The sequence below is a fragment of the Phyllostomus discolor genome, chromosome 8, assembly GCF_004126475.2.
Source record: "Phyllostomus discolor isolate MPI-MPIP mPhyDis1 chromosome 8, mPhyDis1.pri.v3, whole genome shotgun sequence".
NCBI classification, from domain to species: Eukaryota; Metazoa; Chordata; class Mammalia; order Chiroptera; family Phyllostomidae; genus Phyllostomus; species Phyllostomus discolor.
This window is the reverse complement of record NC_040910.2, coordinates 38,440,335-38,460,704: the sequence shown is the minus strand read 5'-3', so window position 1 is coordinate 38,460,704 and position 20,370 is coordinate 38,440,335. Positions and strand designations below refer to the sequence as shown.

The window sequence follows — 20,370 nt, the reverse complement described above, 5'->3', positions numbered from 1 at the left end:
CACTGATCACCGCTGTGGTAGATGGCACCCGTTCTCTCGAGTGATTTATTTCTCCCTCACAGCACCTGGGATTTTCTACCTGGAGTGTCCGTTATTTGTGCCTGAGTCTTATCTACCCTGCCTCTTGGCAGTTCCCGAGGGCAGGGTCTTTCTGGGGTCTGCAGGCTGTTGCGCACCCTGCTGTTGCCATCTCGAAATTTGCACTGATTTTTGAACCAGGGGTCCCACTGCTTCATTTTTTCTCTGGCTCTGCAAATTCTTTAGCACGTCCTGTGGGGCTTGGCAGTCACTCCAGTGGGAAAGGAAAGTCCGGCATCTTGTCTGGCTGAGCGAGCCGTGAAGGTCACGGGGACAGTCTGGTGCAGCTGGTGGAGCTCCCAGTCTGCCATCTCGTGGCCCTGGGGAGGGAGCTGCAGGGATGTGTTTTGTCCAGGCTGCTCCCTACCCTGGCCCCAGCTGGTCTGGGCCAAGGGCAGCAGGGGTGGAGGTTATCTCACTGCTCAAGTCCAAGTCCAAGGGCTCAAGGACAGCAGCCAGCAGCTGGTGTTCAAGGGCTGGGGATAGGGAGATTTGTCGTTAGTAGATGTAGGGGAAGAGAGTGAGAAACCCTTTTTAAGTGATTCACGAGACACCCATGTTCACAGCAGCGAAAAGGTGGGAACAGCCCAAACGTCCATCAGTGGATGGTGGATAAACAATGCATCCACCCACACAGTGGAATATTACTCAGTCACAAAAAGGAGTGAGGCAGTTACAGCGTGGATAGACCTTGAATTCACAATGCCCAGTGAGAGAGGCCAGACACGGAAGGCCACGCACTGTGATTCACTGTGCATTCAGTCTGTCCAGAACAGGCAGAGCCTCTGAGACAGGAAGGGGTTGGTAGTTGCCGAGGGCTGGGAAGTGGCTGCTGATTGATGGGGACAGGATATCCTTTAAGAGTGATGAAAATGTCCTAAAATTTAATTTGGTGACAGTCACACAACCTTGTGAATATACTAAAAACCACTGAGTCATGCATTTCAAATGGGTGAATCGTGTGGCATGAATATTATGCCTCACTAAGACTGTCTAAAAATGGTGCCTTGTCTATTAGTCACTCTTTCCTGGTTTTGATGACGTTCCCTAACTGTGTAAGGAGCTGCCATCTGGGGAGCTGGGTGAAGCGTGCCTGGGACCCCTCTTTGCTGGTTTTGCAGTTTCTTGTGAGTCTTTAATTGATTCAAAAATGAAAAGTCAGAGGATTATATGCACAAATGGTTCCTGTGAGGTTGAGGCAAGTCATGGCCTCCAGGGCAAAGGGCATGTTGCTCTAGCCCTTTTGTCCCTCATCTCTTCTGGCCACTGCTGCTTGGCCAGGCAGTCCCCAGGTGCCCCTTTTGCCTCATTGTCCCAGCAGTTCCTGTCCTAAGTGGTGGCCTGTAAGAGCAGATCCTGCTGGGTTCCATTCTAGCAGCTCCAAGATCCCTAAGGGCTTAGGGCATTCCTGGGGCAGTGGCGCCACCTGCAGATGACAGTGGGGACTTCAGTTCTCCATCCTGGCCTTTTACTGGAAACAAATTAACCTCAACTCAGGGAAAGGAACCAGCACTTAAAATTTTTCATTGAGTTATTTTGTTAAATACACTGTTTACCTTAGAATATCTTTAGAAGAGTTTCAAAGATAGTACAGCAGGTTCCTGTCTACCCACCTCCCAGTTTTCCGAGGGTCATGTCTTCCGTAGTCACGGCACATGTGTGACAATCAGGAGTCAGACGTGGGTGTTTGTGTGCACCAGCCCCCCTCTCTGTTCCGGTTTCCCTAGTTCCCTCTCCGTCTTCCCCGGGGGCCTGCGCAGACCCCACGGTGCAGTCAGTTCTCACAGCGCCTCTAGGCAGACCTGGGTGCCCAGGGCAGGGGCTGCCTCAGTCTCCCCTTCTTCCTCCCAGGGGATCGTGAGGTTCAATGACACAGGTGAACGTCTTTTATAAACTCTAAAAGGTCCTGCAAACATCCAGGCCTCTCCTTTAACTTAGTTTTGAAACATGTGGAAACGTACCAGGGATAATGTTGTAAGTCTCTGATTGCATTCTTACATCCGCCCTCTGCACCCTGAAGCGCCCTATCTGTGCTGTCCCCAGTGTCTGTCCGAGCAACCGAAAGGCAGAGCTCCCGGCACAACTTCTACCATTGTCTCATTACCAGTGAGCTCGCGCCTCTTCCGTGCCCACGCCTGCAGGAACACCCGAACTTCTGGCCACAGGACGCTCACTAAAGCCTTACATTTCTCTTCCAGGGAGCGGACGTCTGGTTCCTGGAACCTCGGCACCGAAGACCCCAGGCCTTGCGCACGGGTGAGTGTCAGGGTGTTTCCCTCTCTCCACATCCACGGTCTGCGCAGGTGTTGGGCTGGCCTCTCCGAGCCGGGATAGGAGTTACGATGGTGGTTTGCGGTCGGGGCAGTGTCCTCGAGACGCACGCCAGAATCTTCTCTGAGGGTCTGTCCTTTTTGCCAAGAGCACACGGCCGCCACAGGGAGGGTCTCCTGCTCTGGGACCACAGGTGCCCAGCGCACCTGGACAGGGCCAAGGTGGGGGGTGTGCGAGCGCGCGTGGGCCTGCGTTCAGCTTCGCCTTTGCCAGGAGCAGAGACCCGTCGCCCGCCCTGGCAGGTGGGGTGCCCTGCAGTGGCTTCAGGAAGGTTCCTTTTTAACACATTAGGACAGAGCTAAGGCTCAGGTCCTGTTCTGTTAGCTCCTGTCTCTCTCTGGCCTCGGTCCCCGGAGGGTTTTGAGTAGCTCTTAGGATGTGGGGAGAGAAGATGACGTGAAGACGGCTGGGGACTTCGTGTGCTCTGTGCCGCCGCCTGGCCTGTGGCCTTCGCTGCAGCTCTCAGGTGTGGCCTGCCCAGCGGGGAGCCCCCGCGCCTTGCTCCTTTTCCCGGGAATGTCTCCGCTGCACTCGGAGTTTTCTCTGTCATGTGACATTTAGAATAAACTTCCGTGTTCTAATAATTCTGATGGAATTTCGATTAGGATTGTGTTTATAGATAAACTTCAGGGAGATCTGATGCCTTTGTAACGTTGGCTATTCCTCTTCAGTGTTTGTATTTGTATAAAAGGAAAAATGCTGGAAAAGAAGGCAGACCCCAAAGGCAGCACAGTACACGAGTCCATTTAGATGAGCTTTCCAGAGGAAGCAAACGAGTGCTGGCTGCCAGGGGCTGGGTGGGAGGGCAGTTGATGTGAATGAGCACCGGGGCTCTGACCGGCGAGGGAGGGGTCACTGGGACTCTGACGGGCTGAGAGAGGGGTCTGGTGCTGCATGGTGGGGATTGCCACACGGCTCAGTGAACCCACCAGGAAATCTTGTGAGTTGTGTACTTCAAACTAGTGATTTTTACAGAATTAAAAAAGATATATATATATATATATATATTTAAGCTAGAGAGAAGAGGCTATCCCTGAGGCCAGAGCCCCGGCATGCACCGTGCGTGTTTGGGCTCAGCTGAGGCCCGGAGCAGACTCAGAGCCTGACTCCTGCTTCGCAAAGTGGCCCACCCGCGGGGAGTCTGGTGGCCGCAGGTGGTGCGGTGAGGCTGCGGCCGGGCGTGTGGTCTCTGCAGCGTGGCCAGGCCCGTGCTGTGCGGTGTCAGCGCCACACCAACTTCCCGCAAAAAGAAAGTGGGAGTGCGGACAGGCACAGGGGCGCAGCGCCGCCCAAACCCCCGCCAGCGAGGACCTTTTGGGCAGCTGGTGAGTGTCCTCTTAATCTGATCTCTGTGAATTACACTCACAGGATGATTTGAGATAAGTAGTTTTTTTCTTTAATGAGCTCATTTCCCTTGATGGGCATTTTCCTTCATCAGTAAAGCTAGATTTCCATCTTTTCTGACATGGCTTAACATTCCACCCATACATGAATCATAATTTATTTCTTTAAAATAATTTTGTAATCGATTTGACTGGTGTCTTCTTGGTGGGCTTCTGTGGGTGTTTATTTTCTTCTTCTGGGTTTTTTGGGGTTTTTTTGCTCTGATCTGGGATGAACGCCCTTGTGCAGACTTTGTACAACCGCGGTTGGTTATTATTTGGGGCACGTTCCGACAAGCAGGTCTGCACGGTGCACGTGTCTGTCTGTGTGTTTAAATCAGGGTGTTTTCACTTACATTTTTGACTTTTCAGCCACAAGGACCCCCAGAAACGCACTATTTTCATTCCCAGGGCACTTTCCCTAATACCCTACTACAGTTTTCACGTCTTTACCCGTCGGACCAGCTGGGACACTCGCGCGGCTGCCGTGTCTGGGTCTCCTGCGTTAACTGTGGGTCCAGCATTTGCTCTCAGGCACGTCTGCTGCGAGGGGCCCGGCTGGGTTCATGTTGGGGGGTTTCTCCCTCTCACAGATCTGTGTGAGCTCCTCACACACACCTGCTCGATGCTGCCTGGGGTCTGTCACACCCACACTTTCTGAGCATGTCTTCCCCCTCGGCCAGCGGTGGTTCACTATAGGCACACGAGTGGTCTTTGAGTTTGGGGGGCCTTCTCCAGTTTCAGGACCATGAAAGGAACACCTGCGTTGTGTCCCGGTCTCATGCTTTGCACTGAGCTCCCTGAGCTGTTGGACGTTCAGCCGTGCTCACGGGCCTCCCAGCGGCGGTCCGGCCCTTGGGGGACACGGAGCTGTCTGGGGACATCTGGGTTGTCACAGCCAGGGGTGCCCCTGGTGCCAAGTGGGTGGGGGCTAGGGACGCTGCTCAGCACCCCACAGTGCCCAGGAGGGCCCCCCCCTGCCCGAGAATGACCAGATCCCGACGCCTTCAGTGCTGAAGGGGGAACGCTGCCCCATCCTGCCTTGGGCCTGAAGGGAGCTGTCCATCTTCATCACAGACCCAAGTCTGTGCCGCCACCACAGGGGGGAGCCCGCTAACTACATTTCACACGTGCCGCCACGGGCTTTTCCTGGGCAGAAGCTTTGAGAAGGTCACCCAGGGACGGAACGCTCCTGCCGTCTGAGCGCGGGGAGTGCGCGAGCCTCACTCCCGCATGCCAGCGGGTCGTCAGGGTCGCCAGGCACTGCAGACATGTGTTCTTCGGCTTTGATCTCTTTACATACAACTGGGGGTGGATTCTGCCCCCCCCAGGGGACACTGGGCCATGTCTGGGGACATCTTCGTTTGTCACGAGGGGGGGTGCTCCTGGCATCTAGTGGATGGGAGCTGGGGATGCTCTCGGCACCCGAAGTGCCACGTTCAGCCCCCTGGAGAGTGCCCGCCCAGTGGCAGCCTAGGAGGAACCCTGTGGGAGGGAGACGGAATTGTTCGCTGAGCTGGCCTACCACAGGCGGGCGTTGCAGAGAGTACAAAGAGAACTCCTTGAAGTGGGCAATGCTGGACTGTATTATTTTTAAAAATGTAATAGTCACTTCTCAAGCACATCGTGTTTGCTGGGGGTTTTAGCCATCCACAGGCACCCTCACATTCAGTTCCCCATAGCACCAGGGTCCGAGGGTCCAGATTAAGGGTCCAAGATGTGCAAGACTGACCAGAATCTCCTATTACGGAGTGGCCACCTCTCTGCAGGGCTGTCATGGAGTAAGGGTCACTGCTGCCCATCCTGGAGGCAGAGCCAGTGCTCTGATCTGCTCTTCTGAATTTCTGCAGAGGCCAGTGGGTGGTGAGGTTTCCTCCCGGGTGTCTGAGGCTAGGCAACATTTGCCAGAGGACTGCAGTTCCCCCTGGAAGCCACTAGGGGGCAGAGAAGGCCCGTGGGATCAGACCGGGCCTTGAGTCAGGCGGCGTGGACATTCAGGTGGATGTTGGTAGGTACCCAGACATCTTCAGTCAACCTCTTGCCCCTATTGGATCCCTGTAACCACCCATCCCTGTTCTCTGAGACATTCTGATTCAGCACTGAGAGTCCCATAGTCACCCTGTCCCAGGTGCCCCCCCCCCCATCTCACAGACACAGAGCCCCCCATCTGTTGGTGTAGGAGAGAGGCAGAAAACACGGGCTCAACAACCATGGGGGCCGGGAGCATCTGCACCCCCCAAACGCACCCTGTACCTGGGCATGGCCCAGTGGCTGGAGCAGAGGCTGCGTCCGGGAAGCGAAAGAGGCAGGGTCAGGGCGGCCGCCTGGCTGCAGCTTTCCCACCCCCGGAGACTGAAGCGCCGGCCACGTGGACCTCTGCAGGCCGGGCCCCACGTGGCCCCTCCCTTGGGACTCAGTGGAATGGCAGCAACCGTCAGAAGCCCTCTCAGGCCTCCCGAGTGTGGACTAAGCGTGGTGTCCCCCCGTGGCACCCGTGGGTACGTGTCTCGCCTTTGACCACAGTTACCTGGGTGGTTACTGTTTGGCCTGGCTGGGCTCATGGCGACCCTCCCAGAGATTCTCATTCATTCCCTCAGCAAGGATTTCCAAACGCCTGCCCAGGCCAGGTTCCGGGGAGATGGCAGTGACCAGGACGACCAAACCCCCTGGCTGCCCTGGAGCTGATGTTCCAGCAGGAATCCTGGGCCCACTGGTGGGGCTCCTTAGTCGTGGCCGGCATCCCCCAGGGGCAGGATTGCTCAGTGAGACCCCTTTCTTACCGGTGCCTCTCACACCCTGTCTTTGGATGTGTGGCGTTTCCGGTGGATGGAGCGTGCTGTTGTCTTGAAGTTCTGCGGGGGGCGGGGGCTGGGAGCACAGCCAGCCGATTGCTGCCTCGTGGAACAGCGAGCGAGCGAGAGTCCCTACTACGTGGCAGCTGTGTGGTGGCAGGGCTTTCCCAGGGACCCCCTGTCCACTGAGTGCACAGACCATGCAGCTCGGGGGGTGACACTGTGTGGGAGCTGAGCACAGTGTCCAGAGCTGCGATTTCTCGAATGGTGGCCACTGGCCACAGCGGGCTGCCAAGCACCTGAAATGGGGTCAAGAGGGGAAGTGATTTTATGTTGCATACATTGGTTTAAATCAGTGGGGTTTTTAAAAAAGATTTTAATTTATTTTTAGAGAGAAGGGAAGGAGGGAGAGAGGGAGAAAAACAGTGATGTGTGGTTGCCTCTCACACCTGCCCTACTGGGTACCTGGCTCACAACCCCGACTGGGAATTGAACCTGAGACCCTTTTATTCCCAGGCCAGCAATCAATCCACTAAGCCACACCAGCCAGGTCTAAATCAGTGATTCTTAAGGATTCTAAATCAGGATCAGTGAGAGTGGCCCTGCCCCCAGGGGGCACTAGGCGAGGTCTGGGAACATCTGTGGTTGCAAGACTGGGGGTACTCCAGGCACTGAGTGAGGGGGCCAGGTGTGCTGCTGTAGTCCCCCAGCACCCAGGATGGTCCCCCACAGCGATGACCCAGCCTTGGTGTCAGCAGTGCCGAGGGGGCCCCCACGGAGAGGGCAAGGATTTCTGCAGCTGTCTCACTCCCTCCATGGAGCACGAAATAGCTTCATCACTTCCCAACAGCAGAGTCTCTCTGGGAGTTTCTCTGGGAGTTTCTGAACATTTCTCTGGGAGTTTTTGAGAGTTTCTGAACATTTCTGCTGAAAGCATTGCCAGAGCTTTTATCTTAAGAGAGTGGCCTTGTGTAGGGAGCAAATCAGAGTGCTCCTCTTTGCCCTGGTTGGTGACTGCTTTCGGTCTGTCCTGGGTGTGTTGAAACGCACATTATTATCCGTTCTTTCTGTGGACATGTTGTTCTCCTAAAAGGACTGCCAAGGTAGAGTCAAGACCTATCACATTCTGCTCGTGGAAGGTTATGGGCTGTGCCCGCCACCTTCCCAGCAGGAAACATGCACAGTGTATATATGTAGTTACAGAACTCCCTGTGCAGCCCGCAGAGGAGGGCCCCAAGCCCCCTCCCTGCAGCCTGAGGCCTCTGATTCCAGAGACCAAGCCATACGGTGCTTTTCCAGGCAGTCCTGCCCAGACACGAGCTTGACCCCCTACAGCAGGGGCTCACCTAGGGGTGACTTTGCCCCGAGGGGACACTGGGCCATGGCTGGGATACCTGTGGTTATCAGAATTGGGGGTGCACCTGGCATCAAGTAGGGAGGGCCAAGGCTGTGGCTTAGCACCCCCAGTGTCCAGAATGGCGGCACCCCAGGGAATGACCTGGCCCCAATGCCAGCAGTGCCGAAGGGGAACCCTGCTCCGTGAGATTCTTGCCTCCTAGGGTGACTCGAGACCACTGCCTTTATTCGCTGCTTTGTGTTATCAGGACGGCTCTCACCCACACCAGAGTACGTAGGACCCATTCTTTCGGACCTTGCCGGCCAAGCTGTCTCAGCCAGTCTTTTCGTGGGTGGGTTAGTGCTGCCTGCTTTTAGGGCTTTGAAAATTGAGGCCCAGAGAAGCTCACCTCCAAGATCACGGAAGAGGGGAGTCCACTGGTGGGGCAACCAGAACTGGAAGGGCCCACTGGCAACAAAGGCATGCAGACCCGCAGCATCTGCAGGCACGTGCTCTCGTTGCCAGGCAACTACTCGAACAGTCAGCCTCAGGGCAGGGGATGATGCATGCACGCAGTCATCAGAGAGTCATCAGACTCAAAACACAGGGGGATGACAGTCACAAACGACAAGCAGGTGGTGCAGACGGGGGAGCCGTGATGAGTCCAGAGAGGGGCTCATTTAGGGTGGGCAGAAGGGACCCCCACATCCTCCCAAGACCATTCCCAGCCCCGCAGTGTGCCGCCCTGACTCCCTGTGAGCTGGCGGGCACTGAGGATGTCGGCCTTGGCTCCTTACTTCCCTCCCTCCCCCACCACTTTGTTCTTTTAGTCAGCAAACACCTGTGTGCCTGGAGCGGGCCTAAGTGGGCTCTGCTCAGGAGTTGGGGGCCAGGGGGCAAGGCTTGAAGGGCTGAAGGCTCCTGAGCCACCATCAGCCCAGTGGAGGCCAGAACAGGTGCACCAATGCAGGGCCCACAGGGAACTGGTGTGTGAGGAGCATGCCACAGACTAAAATACCAGTTGTCTCTAGTGGCCATGGGTGTCTCCAAATTCAGATGTTACAAGCTCACCCCCAGTGTGACGGTCATTGGAGGTAGTGCCTTGGGGGGTATGACAGTGAGATTGATAATAAATACATATTTTGGTCTTCATCCACGGTTCCTGGCATACAGCTCCCCATATGCTTGGAGTTTCCTGAGTGACGGGAGCACCCCTTAAATGTGAGAGTGATGGTCAGACCCCAGGTGCCCTGCTCTGCCGTCACGCACCAAGCGTGTTCACGCGATGTGGCTGCTTTACAAGTCACCACAGACAGGGCAGCTTAACCCACCCCTGTCCGTCAGCTCCCCTTCTACAGGCCGGAACTGTGGACACGGTGTGGCTGGACCCCTGCTCAGCCTCTCGGGGGGGCTCGGCCGGGGCTGAGTTCTCATCTGGGGCTTGACTGGGAAAGGACCCACTTCCAGGCCCACTCAGGTTGTCGGCAGGATCCGGTTCCTCCCAGCTGCTGCGTCAGTGGCCAGCTGGAGATGACCTGGCTGTCAGGTCCTGTCCCAGGCACGTGGCCCCCTTCACAGACCCCCGCACACTCCAGTCTCTCACTGCGGGGAGGGCTCACCCGATGCGGCAGGGCCTACCCGGGCAAGTTCCCCTTTTGATTCATTCAAGGTCAACCGATTTGGGACTTTCACTACATCCTCCAAATCCCTTCTTCTGTACAAAACAACTTAACCAGGGGTGTCTTCTCACGTTCACAGGTCCTGTCCACACCTGCCCACCCTGCAGAGGGTTCATCTGCAGGGATTTGGGGGCCCCTAGGAGCCTGCTGTTCACATGGAGGGGGGGGCATAGTCATAGTCAGGGAGATTCAGCCAAGCGCTGAGCCCCCACGAAGGCGGAGCAGGGGGCATCTCTGCCTTCCTCTCTGACCTCTGCCCCTCCCTGTAGGATGTATTGCCAGGTCTGTGGGGGAGGGTCAGGGCTGGGGGAGAAAGGAGGTGTTTGGAGAATGCCCAACGTGGTTTGGCCCATTTACACCTAACTATGCCTATGGCTTCACCTAATGTATTTTTTAAAACCTTTATTTTCAAACAATTACAAGGGAAATTGCAAAAATCATTCAGGGGGTCCAAGGGCACCCTTCCCAGCTTCCTCCTGTGGTGGCATCTAATGTAACCATAGCACAGGCCCAGGAAGTGGGCAGAGGCCCCACTGCCGCTCACCTGTGCAGGTCGGGCTTTGCCCGAGTTCCGAGGATGCAGGACCACCTCACAGAAAGTGGAGAGGGCGCTTCTTGCTCGTGTGCGGGAATACACTTAATGCTGCTGAGCTGTACACCTAAAGTAGGTTAACTTGGTTTTATGTTACACGTATTTTTTTTACCACAATAAAAAGAGGGGAGGGGAGGGCAGGCACCGGAAGCAGTGGCAGACCCTCCCTGGCGGGTTTTGGAGGAGGCAGACAAGCCCTTGTGGACTGCCTGTGCGGGAGACCACGTGGCCTCTGGGAGCTGAGTGCGATCCCTACCCCCCGCCAGCTAGAACATGGGGACCCCGGTCCCATAGCTGCAGGTGAATTAATTCTGCTGGCCACTTGAATGCGCTTGGAGGGGACCCTGAGTTCTGGGTGGGAGCTCAGCCGGCCAGTCCCTTGACTTGAAGCTCCTGAGCCCCGAGTGGAAGACCCAGTTAGGTTGCGCTCCGGTCCCCAACACAGAAACTGAGACCACAGATGGGTGTGTTTTCACCTGCTCGGTTGGTGACACCCTGTTACCCAGCAGCGGCTGACCGACAGCACCCACCGTGCTGCCTTCGGACACGCTCGTTCTAAACCCCACCACGACCCCGCGGACGCGAGCTGGTTCTCTCTGGACGCGAGCTGGTTCTCTCTGTTTTCCAGGTGGGAAAACAGCAGCAGAGAGAGGCTAAGGAACTCTCCCAGGGCCACAAGGTAACTGTTCTGCGATATTCAAATTGGCTAACAGTCACCAGGCCCAGATCAGCAGTCTGGCTCCTTAAGTGCAGGGATCTCGTCCAGTCTCTTGCTGGATGTTTGGTGAGTGAGCGAGAGAAGGAACGAATACTCACCTGACCTTTGGAACAGAGAGATGAGCCTGTGACCGGAACCGGTTTCACGCCGGGGACAGTGAACGGAACCTCGAGGATGTGATCATCACGCACCAAAAGGAGTGATGATCACATGGGACTCCCTTGGCTGAGTCACGGCAAGCTGAGCTCTGAGCTCAGGGGCCTCCAGGAATCCGACACCCTGTTCCCTGGTGGCCCTGACTAATGTCCCGGCCGGCTGACTCAGAGCCCTGCTCGGAGGAGAGGCCAGCTCCCGGAGCCAGGCGCCCTCTCATCCGAGAGACTGGCAAAGCCAGGGCAGCAGGAGGCACAGCCAGCCAGGCCTGCGTGGGGGTTTGTGGCACCTGGGCTGCAGCTGTGAGGACGGGCACACAGGGTGGGCAGGAAGTGGGGGCGGGGGGCCGCACCTGCTGGTGCTCCCGGCAAACCATTGCCAGGTCTCCTGCTTCCAACTGGGGCTGCTCACTCCCTGGGGGTGGGGGGCAACATCTCTGGCCCCCACCCTCTCGAGGCTGGGAGCCCCCAGTGTGACAATCATGGATGTCCCCAGACATCACCCAGTGTCCCCTTGGCCAAGTGAACAGATGGTGACAGCGCTGCCTGAGCTGGAGCAGTGCTCTCACCCAGGAGCTCTGTCCAGGGCTCAGGGAGGCTTCCCTGGAGGAAGCTGTGTCTGAGTTGCAGTTGAGGTGCCCTGCAGCTGACGAGGGTAGTGGGCCCTGCGGGTGGCAGAGGAGCTGAGGCTGGTGCGGGAGCCCACAGGCAGAGACAACGCTTTATTCCCAGGGCAGTAGGGGGCTGGAGAGGGTCCAGCCCCACCCCTGGGAACAGTTGATGGACCCCCTTGGTTTACACATTAGGCACCGGGGCACCTTGAAGGTGTGGGTGGGCCCAGGTCTCAATGAGCCTCAGGGCTGTTCTCACAAGGCCACTGGCCATGCCGGTTTGGGTGTGCATGTGGGTGTGGGCCCTGGAGCCTGGCCCAGGAAGGAGCGCCCACCGCGGTGTCTCCCAGCGCCCAGACCCCCGCTCAGGCAGGGCCTCCTGCTGCCCTGTTCCCATTTGGTGGAATTGGGATGATGACCACCTTCGTCCTTCCTGACGACACCAGAGGTCATCCGGCTTCCCTGGTATCTGTGGAAACGCTGGGCGTCAGTGAGTGACCCCAGGACCCTCAACAGGTTGGTGGCAAGCCCTGGACCCCCGTTCCCGGGCCCAGCATTCTTGCCCTTGACTGAGGGTCAGAGAGAAGTAGCTGAACCACAGTACAGAACATGCCCAGGCCCAGGGCCCATCCCCCAGGAGTGGTCAGCAGGAGTCCACCAGGAAGGACGGCCACAGTCAGCAGCCCTGTGTCCCAAGCTGACCTTGTTTTCCTGTTCCCAGGCAGGAACGGTCTGGCCCGCGGTGTGGACCTCGGCAAGCCCGGTGAACACCCAGGGGACGGGGGGGGGGGGGGGGAGGCAGGGCTCCTTGCTTCCCAGCTGCCCTCCCCTCCCTGGGAGTTATCAGGAAAGGGTGGCAAATCTCTCCGCTTCCCAGAAGGCTCAGGCTTGGTTGGCTGCCTCCTGGGGGAAGCTGGGCAGAGGCACCGGCTGCCTGGGGATGGTCCCCGAGTCGTGAGGCCACCAGGGCTACCGTGTTTACTCACAGCCTGTGCTACTCACATGCAAAAGCAAGGCGTGTTCAGAGTATCTTTTCTTCTTCTCTCTGTTGTGGTTAAATATACTTAACGTAAAATTTGCCGTCTTAGCACCTTTTCCGTGCGCAGCCCAGTGGCACTCAGCACACTCAGGCCGTCCTGAGGCCGTGCCCACCCTCCGTCTCCAGGGCCTTCTCCCCTTCCTGACTCTCTGCCCCCATTGAACACTAACCCCCCTTCCCCTGCCCCTCCCCAGCCCCTGGCTCCACCATCTACTTCCTGTCTATGGGTTTGACTGCAGGGACCTCCTGTGAGTGGCATCAGGCAGTATTTGTCCTTACGTGTCTGGCTTATTTCACTGGGTGTAATGTCCTCAAGGTTTGTCCACCTGGCAGCGTGTGCCAGAATGTCCTTCCCGTTTAAGGCTGAATGATACTCCGTGTGCAGATGGGCCACGCTGCGTTTATCCCTTCGTCCACTGACGGACACTGGGTTGTTTCCACCCTCTGGCAGTTGTGAATAATGCTGCTGTGAATACAGCCGTGTAATTATCTGCTTGAGACCCTGCTTCCAATTCCTTGGAGCATGAAACACCTTTGGGTTCCGATTTGGTTCCTTGAGCTCAGCCTGCAGGTCACCCGTCCACCCCCCAGGACATGGGGGAGCCCAGTCTGAGCCACAGAACCAGGGACCTGGGCCGTGAGGTGGCTTCTCCCTCATCCACCCTCGCTTGGACCCACACACCTGTAGGAAGAAAAATATATTTTTGCATAAATAAATATGCCATGGTAGCCAGTGAGAATGACCTTCCAAATAAGGGCGCTGTCTTCCTCTCCTGGCCCCTGGGGGTGGGGCTGGGGTCGTGAGATCCAGGTGTCAGCAGGGCTGGCCCCTCCCGAGGCCCCTCCTTGGCCGGCAGATGACCTCCTCCGTGTCCTCCGTGTCCTCCCTGTGTGTGCCTGCGTCCTACCTAAAAGGACACAAGTCGTGTTGGATTAGGGCCCACCCTAATGGCCTCATTGTACCTCAGTCACCTCTTAAAGACCACATCTCCAGATGCAGTCACATTCTGAGGGTCTGGGGGTCAGGAGTCCAACATAGGAGTTTGGGGGGGAACCTTCTGAGGTTCTTGGTGGACATGAATTTGAGGACAGTGTTTAACCCACCACAGAGTGGGTTGAACTCAGTCCCCAGCAAGGGTGAGCAGGAAGGAGGGAGGATGGGTCACGCCGGAGGGGGGCCTGCAGCAAATAAAGCGTCGTGGCCGGGGGCCCCGGTTTGTGCAAGCCCAGCACACGCCATTTAGCCGTGATGTCATCTCTCACCTTCAGAAAGGTCACTGCCGTGAGGGGAGCCGCCTCCCCTTTCATAAGTGAAAGTGGAAACTCAGGTCAGAGGAGGTCACCCCAGGTCACAGAACAGCCTTGAGAGGAGCTTGCGTTTCCACCCGCCAGCCGGTTCTGTGCGCCTGAGCAGCTGGGCAGCCGAGGGGGCCCTAGCACAGGGCGCCCGTGAGTCCCTCAGCGAGGCTAGCACCAAGGCCCTGGAAGCCCACCGGCAGCTGGGATGGTTCCTAGAAGTCTCTTTGCCTTTCTTGACTCGAAAATGGTATGTTCTTGCCTGAGATCTTTCTAATTTGCTTCCGTAGGGAACGGTTCTGACTTTTCCCCTTCTTTTATATCGAGTTGGTATTTTGGCTTTAGCTGCCCCATGAGGTGGCAGGTTTCCTGGAGGGTGGCCCCTGCTCGGGGCTGCAGTGGGGGCAGGGTGAGGGCCGTGACTGTGGGGTGGGGGGGGCGGTGCGAGGTGAGCAGAGAGCAGGAGGCCGGCTCCGAGAGAGGTGAGCCGTGAGCACAGAGGTGTCGGCTCTTTTTTCTTGTTCTTTTTAACACCTAAGACCTGTTTGTTTTACTTTAAGGGAGTCTTTTAAAAAGCAAGCTTTTCACTAGGTAGTTTTCTGACATCGCTGCACAGTTCTCCTGCTTGTTTTCCTGAGTCAGATGAGGCCAGGCAGCTGGTAGCCCAGGGAGGAAGGGGATTTGGAGGAGGGGTTCACGCGTGGTCAATGGGACATTTCCCGAGCGGGTGTCTGTTAGCCCCTCTAGCCTGGGAGGGGGTCTGCTTCCCACTCTTGCTGGTGACTCAGGGCAGAGGGCAGGTGCGGGGCCCAGCCCAGGCATGTGGTCTTTCCTTGCCCTGATACAGCAGGCCACTGGGGAGGGTTCGGGGCGTCTTCCACACTGAAGAGACTCGGGGCGACCAGTAAAGGCTAGGGGCACAAGAGGGGTGCGTCAGATGCTTCCTGCTGAGAGGGGAAGTGCGTCCCGGTGAGGGTCACACACTCGGGTGGCGGAACCCGGAGAAGCAGGCTTCGTGTTCTGCGGGTGCGAGGCTGTGTCTAAGGGTTGGCTCTTCTTAATGCGTCAAGTTAAAAAGGGTTTTTTGAGTAACAGCTCTATCGAGATGTAATTCACACTGTAGAATTCATCCTTAAAGTGTGCATTTCAGTGGCTTGAGTACCTGTACACAGTTGTACAACCGTTGCTTGAATTTCAGAACGTTCCATCCCCCTGAAAAGCAGCCCCATCCCTGTCAGCGGTGTCTCCCACTCCCCTCCCCCCACTTCCTAGAAACCACTGACTCGGGCTGTTCTGCCCCATCCACAAACACGGCGACATCTGGGGGCATCTGGGATTGTCACGACTGGGGGTGCCTCTGGCATCGAGTGGGTGGGGTAGGGATACTGCTCAGCACCCCACAGCACCCAGGACGGCCCCCCACAGAGAGCGACGAGACACCGTATCAGCAGTGCTGAGGACGGACCCCATGTTAATTATTTGGAAAAAACAGAGTCCAGCTCCTGCTCACACTGGACCCCCAGGTTTAAAGCAGGCCTTGAACTCAGGTGTGGCTCCACCTTGCCCACTACTTGGAAACCCAAATGCCCCTGGCCCTGGCTTTCCCCGTCTGTCCATGCTAAGCAGTTGTGTCTACAGGGGCTTGGAGCCAGGAGGCCTCAGAAGTTCTCTCATCTGTAGCTGAGGGACCAGCTGCGGAGTCTTCAGGGCCTGGTGCAGAATGAGAACAGGCCCCTCCGTCAAAAATCACCCAGACTCTGGGCGGCGGATGCAGTGCATTAAACCAAGGGCGGGCCCTCTGATTGCAGGACCCTGGGCACCTACCTACAGGGTCCCCCCATGCAGGAAGCCTTCTGGGGAAAGGGCAGCTGTGTCAGCTCTGCTGTGGGGGCCAGAGAGGGCAGAGCTCGGGCAGGGCGGTGGACATCACGCCCCAGGACCGCCCCTCCCCCGCTGCGCCAACCTGTGAGCGCCCTTGAGGGTCCTCCTGCTGCGCGGCCGAGTGGCTATCCTCGGAGGCCGTCCACGTTCACTTCGCCGGCTTGTGCGTTCCACTGGGCTAGCCAGAAGAAGGCTGGGACACAGGGTTCTGCCTGCAGGATGTCCCTGCAGGGAGGTTGTCGCAGACCCATGGGGAGCACAGGGCCTCTTGGCCTGGGGTTCACCCCTGTGGCTAACAGAAGCCTGGAGCCACACAGCCTGCCCGCCCGCTGCCTGCCTTGGGTCTTTGGCCCCTTTCTTCTTCTTAGCCAGTGTGTCCCTGAGCTGCAGGTGGATACACAACGTGAGAGGGGGGGTGGCTCGCAGGCGCTGGGGTCACCATCTGACCACAGGCTTCTGTGCTGGTGTCTGCTGTGAGCAGCAGGCAGACTCGGTTTTCCCCAAATAATTAACACAGGGTCTGTGCCTTCGACGCTGCCGGCGCCGGGGCCCAGTCACTCTCTGTGAGGGGGCCCCCTGGGCACTGTGGAGTGTTGAACAGCGTCCCTGGCCCCCATCCACTTGATACCAGGAGCATGCCATCGTGACAACCACAGATGTTCCCAAACATTGTCAGCGGCCCCTGGGGGCAGTCACCCTGGCGAGAGCCTTCCCTCATCCAGGCTGTACAAGAGGGGGAAGCAGGGGGCAGAAGCTTAGGAGTCCCGTCGTCCTGGGTGCAGCTGAATTCCTCCCCCACCCGCACCTGCCAGGAACAGCCTGGGGTCGGGCACAGCCAGGCAGCTGCCGTGCCGGGAACAGAGCCCAGTGCTCTTCTGCTACATTTCTTGGCTGTGGGGCAGAAGGGCTGTGAACTGTGCTTTCCAGGCATTGGGTGACCAGGGATCTTAGCCTGTATGCCGAGAGCTCCAACACACGCCAGGCCAAGAGCCTGGGACCTTTACAGTCTCCGCACTCTGCTCATCCTCCAAGCCCTGCTGGTGCAAACCAGGGCGCTGGAGGAAGGGGCCGAGCAGCTGCTTCTGAAGTCATTTCTATTGTGGGAGCAAGGCAGGAGGGTCTCGAGGGGCAATTTTGCCTCCAGGGGACACTAGACATTGTTTAGGGACATCTATGGGTGTCACAACTGGGGGTGACCCCTGGCATCAAAAGGTGGGGGCCAGAGACGCTGCTTAGCACCCCACAGTGCCCAGGACATCCCCCCATAGAATGACTGGCCCTGATGTCGACAGTGGCCAGGGGAACCCCGCATTAACCACGTGTATTTGGTTGTAACGTTTAGCACCCGCGGGAACTTGGAGTTGCTTGGCAAGTGGCCTTGCTCGGCTGCAGTGGAGGGCTGCCTCCCCACTCTCCCTCGACCCTCGAGCTGAGTCACCTCCCACAGGCGCTCTCTGACCTGCAGTGGACTCCTCCCCACCCCCCCACCCCCGTGGGACACGTGGCGCCATCACGAGTGAGTAGACCTGCCTCCTGCGGAGCCCTTGGCGAAGGTCCAGGGGATTTGCCTTCTCAGGTGGCTTTTTGTGTTGCATGTGTCGCTCCTTTAGACTCAAATGACTGCAGCTTTCGGCGAGCTCCTTGGTTACCCCGACGCGAGTCTTAGTCCAGGAAACAATTCACGAGCCTCAGGATCTGAGTTTAGTGGGACAGACAAGGGTCTTGAGGCACCGCGGACATAGCACTGCTGACAGAGGGGCTGAGACCCTGCCTGTGGGGCCGTCCTGGGCATAGCGTGGTGGTGAGTGGTACCCCTGGCCCCACCCACTCGGTGCTAGGAGCACCCCCATGTGACAACCACAGGTGTCCCCAGATATCACCTGGTGCCCCTGGGGTAGAGTCGCCCAGGGCTGAGAAGGATCTAGAGTAGCGTCCCAGACTTCAGAATGAAGACATGCAGGGGTTCCTGGGAGAGTCGCAGCGGGGCTGACCCATCCGGCCCCGGGAGGAGGAGGAGGGCCTCCAGGAGAAGCGAAGTCTCAGCCGAGGTCACGTGGGCAGTGGCTGCAGCCGTTCGGCACGGGAGGCCCCAGGAGAGGGCCCGGGGGGATGTTTGTCGCCGGTCCAAATGTTAATAGTTAATTTTAACTTCTTTTCAAATCAGTGGGCAAAAATGAACGATCTATTAATGACTGTATAATCACAAATCCAGCCTGGTTTATAGCCATGTTTGCGTCGACGCAATTGTGAAACCTAATTTTCTGTATAACTGTGGAGAGGAAGAGATCCCGGGCTGGCAGGAGTCCCTGCGTGGTCCAGCAGCCAGGCGACCCCAGAGGGGAGCAGATCACACTTAAAGGCCATGAAACACATTCAGAAACAGAATTTCCCAGAGAGAGGTTCCCCTCCTGGCCAGGCGCAGCCCCATCTCCCTCTGAACTAGCGGGGCGTGCCTCTGCCCCTCCCCCGCCCAAGGGGCCTCAGCATTCTCAGACCATCTGTCACCTGGACCCTGCCTCCCCTCCCAGCGCTGCCTGATTGGCCGAGCAGGTGGGTGTCCTCCAGCCCTCATCCCTGTCCTCCCTGGTCCCCCCACACCTTGAGTGTAGCCTCACCCCAGCCGTGAAGGGAGGCTCCTCACAGGTAGAAGGACAAGGGACTCTGAGGGTGCCACTGGCAGCAGTAGCCTGGAAGATGTCTGCCTAGCAAGAAAGGGCTTTTGGCTCCAGTAACAAAAATAATTACCTGTGGCTGGTGTTTCTATCCCAGTGCAGTTCACTGGTTGTCGGCTGGGAGTATCTGTGGTCGCCTTAACTGGGGTGTGCCTGGCATCGAGTGGGTGGGGCCAGGAATGCTGCGCAGCCCCCCACAGTGTCAGCAGTGCCCAGGAAGAGACCCCAAGTTCATTATTTGGAAAAACATTTAATTTGATCCCTGCTCGCAATAGATACCAGAATAAATCCCTGAGAGTCAGGCGGTGTGAACCCCAGTATCTGTGAGTCACCTCCTCTTTCCTCCCACTCAGTGTTTGTATTTAAATATGTGTAGCCTCCTAGAACCTCAGTAGTCAGATGGTTGTGGAATGTAATGGAAGCCCCTGACCCAGGAGGACTCCCCCTCAACAAATGCAGGTTTTGCACAGCCTTCCCCACCAGGCTGCAGGCCCCGGGGGGCCGAGTCCCCCCTTCCGGTGGTGGTTCACTGCCGTATCCCAGCACCTGGGAGCCACCTGATGTGCTGCTCGAACGAGGCCCTGTGGTCTTTCCAGCCACAGACACCAGGTGGCAGCACCACCCTCCTGGTGGGTGCCTTTCCTGGCTCCTAGTTCCGGCGTCCCAGAAACACCGCAGTCTAGACACCCGCCGGCGGAATTCCTCTCCCCTGAAGTCAGTCTGCACGGAGACATTTGCGATCCTCATTCTCGGTCATCATTTCCCACTGTGCATGTTTGAGACTGTCTCGCCAGGGGCTGATCACTCAGCTCAACGGAGTGGCTTCATAAGGGTTGGGGTGGAGGCAGACCGGACACGGCATGGGTGGAGTGGGGGAGCACTGCTTCTCGGAAGCCAGGCAGGGAAGGAGGACCCATCCGGCAGCCTGTACAGAGTGTGAAATGCCACTAGGGCCAGCGAGGTCTCTGGCCAGGCCTTTGTGGCCAGCTTAGCCAGTCAATAGCCTTTCTCTCAGCTGGCCCTCAGCCAGCCCCAACGGTCTACTCTGTGTCTGGCCTTGAATTTCTTCCCTTCGCTGCCTTTTGGGAACTGAGAGTCTCAGGTTGAATGCTCAGAAGACAGGTATCTGCACCCTCAGCTGCACTGAACCCAGACCTGACCTGGGAGAAGCATAACCCAGCCCTGCCTTGCTGCCAGCCCTTCTGAAATGGTACAGCATCTTGCAAAAGTTAAATCCGGTCCTCGTTGTGTTTCCTTACTTAGGCAGCCCAAGCCCACCCACTGTGGGTGAGACCCTTGCAAAGTGCTTTTTCTGACATGTCACGTCTTGATCAAACCATAGCAGCCTCTGAGGCTTTGGGGGTGGACACCGGGGCACTGCCAGCGTCCCACTGAAATATTCCGGGACGGACAGCCCATGAGCCTGGGCCCTGAAGGCCCTTCCAGTGTATCAGCCCAGTGTCTGGGTTGCAGGCTAGCAGCGACAGGGCACCGTACACTGAGAGGCTGAAGCTGCAGAAGTTTATTCTGTGCCGGCTCTGGAAGCCCGAGATTGAGTTGTCTGCACAGCTGCTTCCTTCTGGGGCAGCAAAGGAGAATCCGTTCCCGTCCCTCCCAGCTCATGGTGGTCGCTGGCAGTCCTTGGTGTTCCTCAGCTTACAGAGGCGTCACCTCTGCCTCTGTTGTCACATACACAGCCATCTATTTCCCTGGGTGCGAGTCTGTGTACAAATTTTCCCTTTTTATAATGATACCAGTCATATTGGGTTAGGGCTACTTTACTCCAAAGTATGATCTCATCTTAACTAATT

General features: G+C 57.3%; 1 protein-coding gene across 1 annotated transcript in view; it reads left to right on the top strand.

Moving 5' to 3' along the window:
- GNG7 (G protein subunit gamma 7) overlaps window positions 1–20,370 on the top strand; it is a 116,681-nt gene that overhangs the window by 33,624 nt on the left and 62,687 nt on the right. Inside the window, exon 2 of the mRNA XM_036032177.1 lies at window positions 2,277–2,334. The gene's annotated coding sequence lies outside the window, so the exon portion shown is untranslated. The remainder of the gene's footprint in view (window positions 1–2,276; window positions 2,335–20,370) is intronic.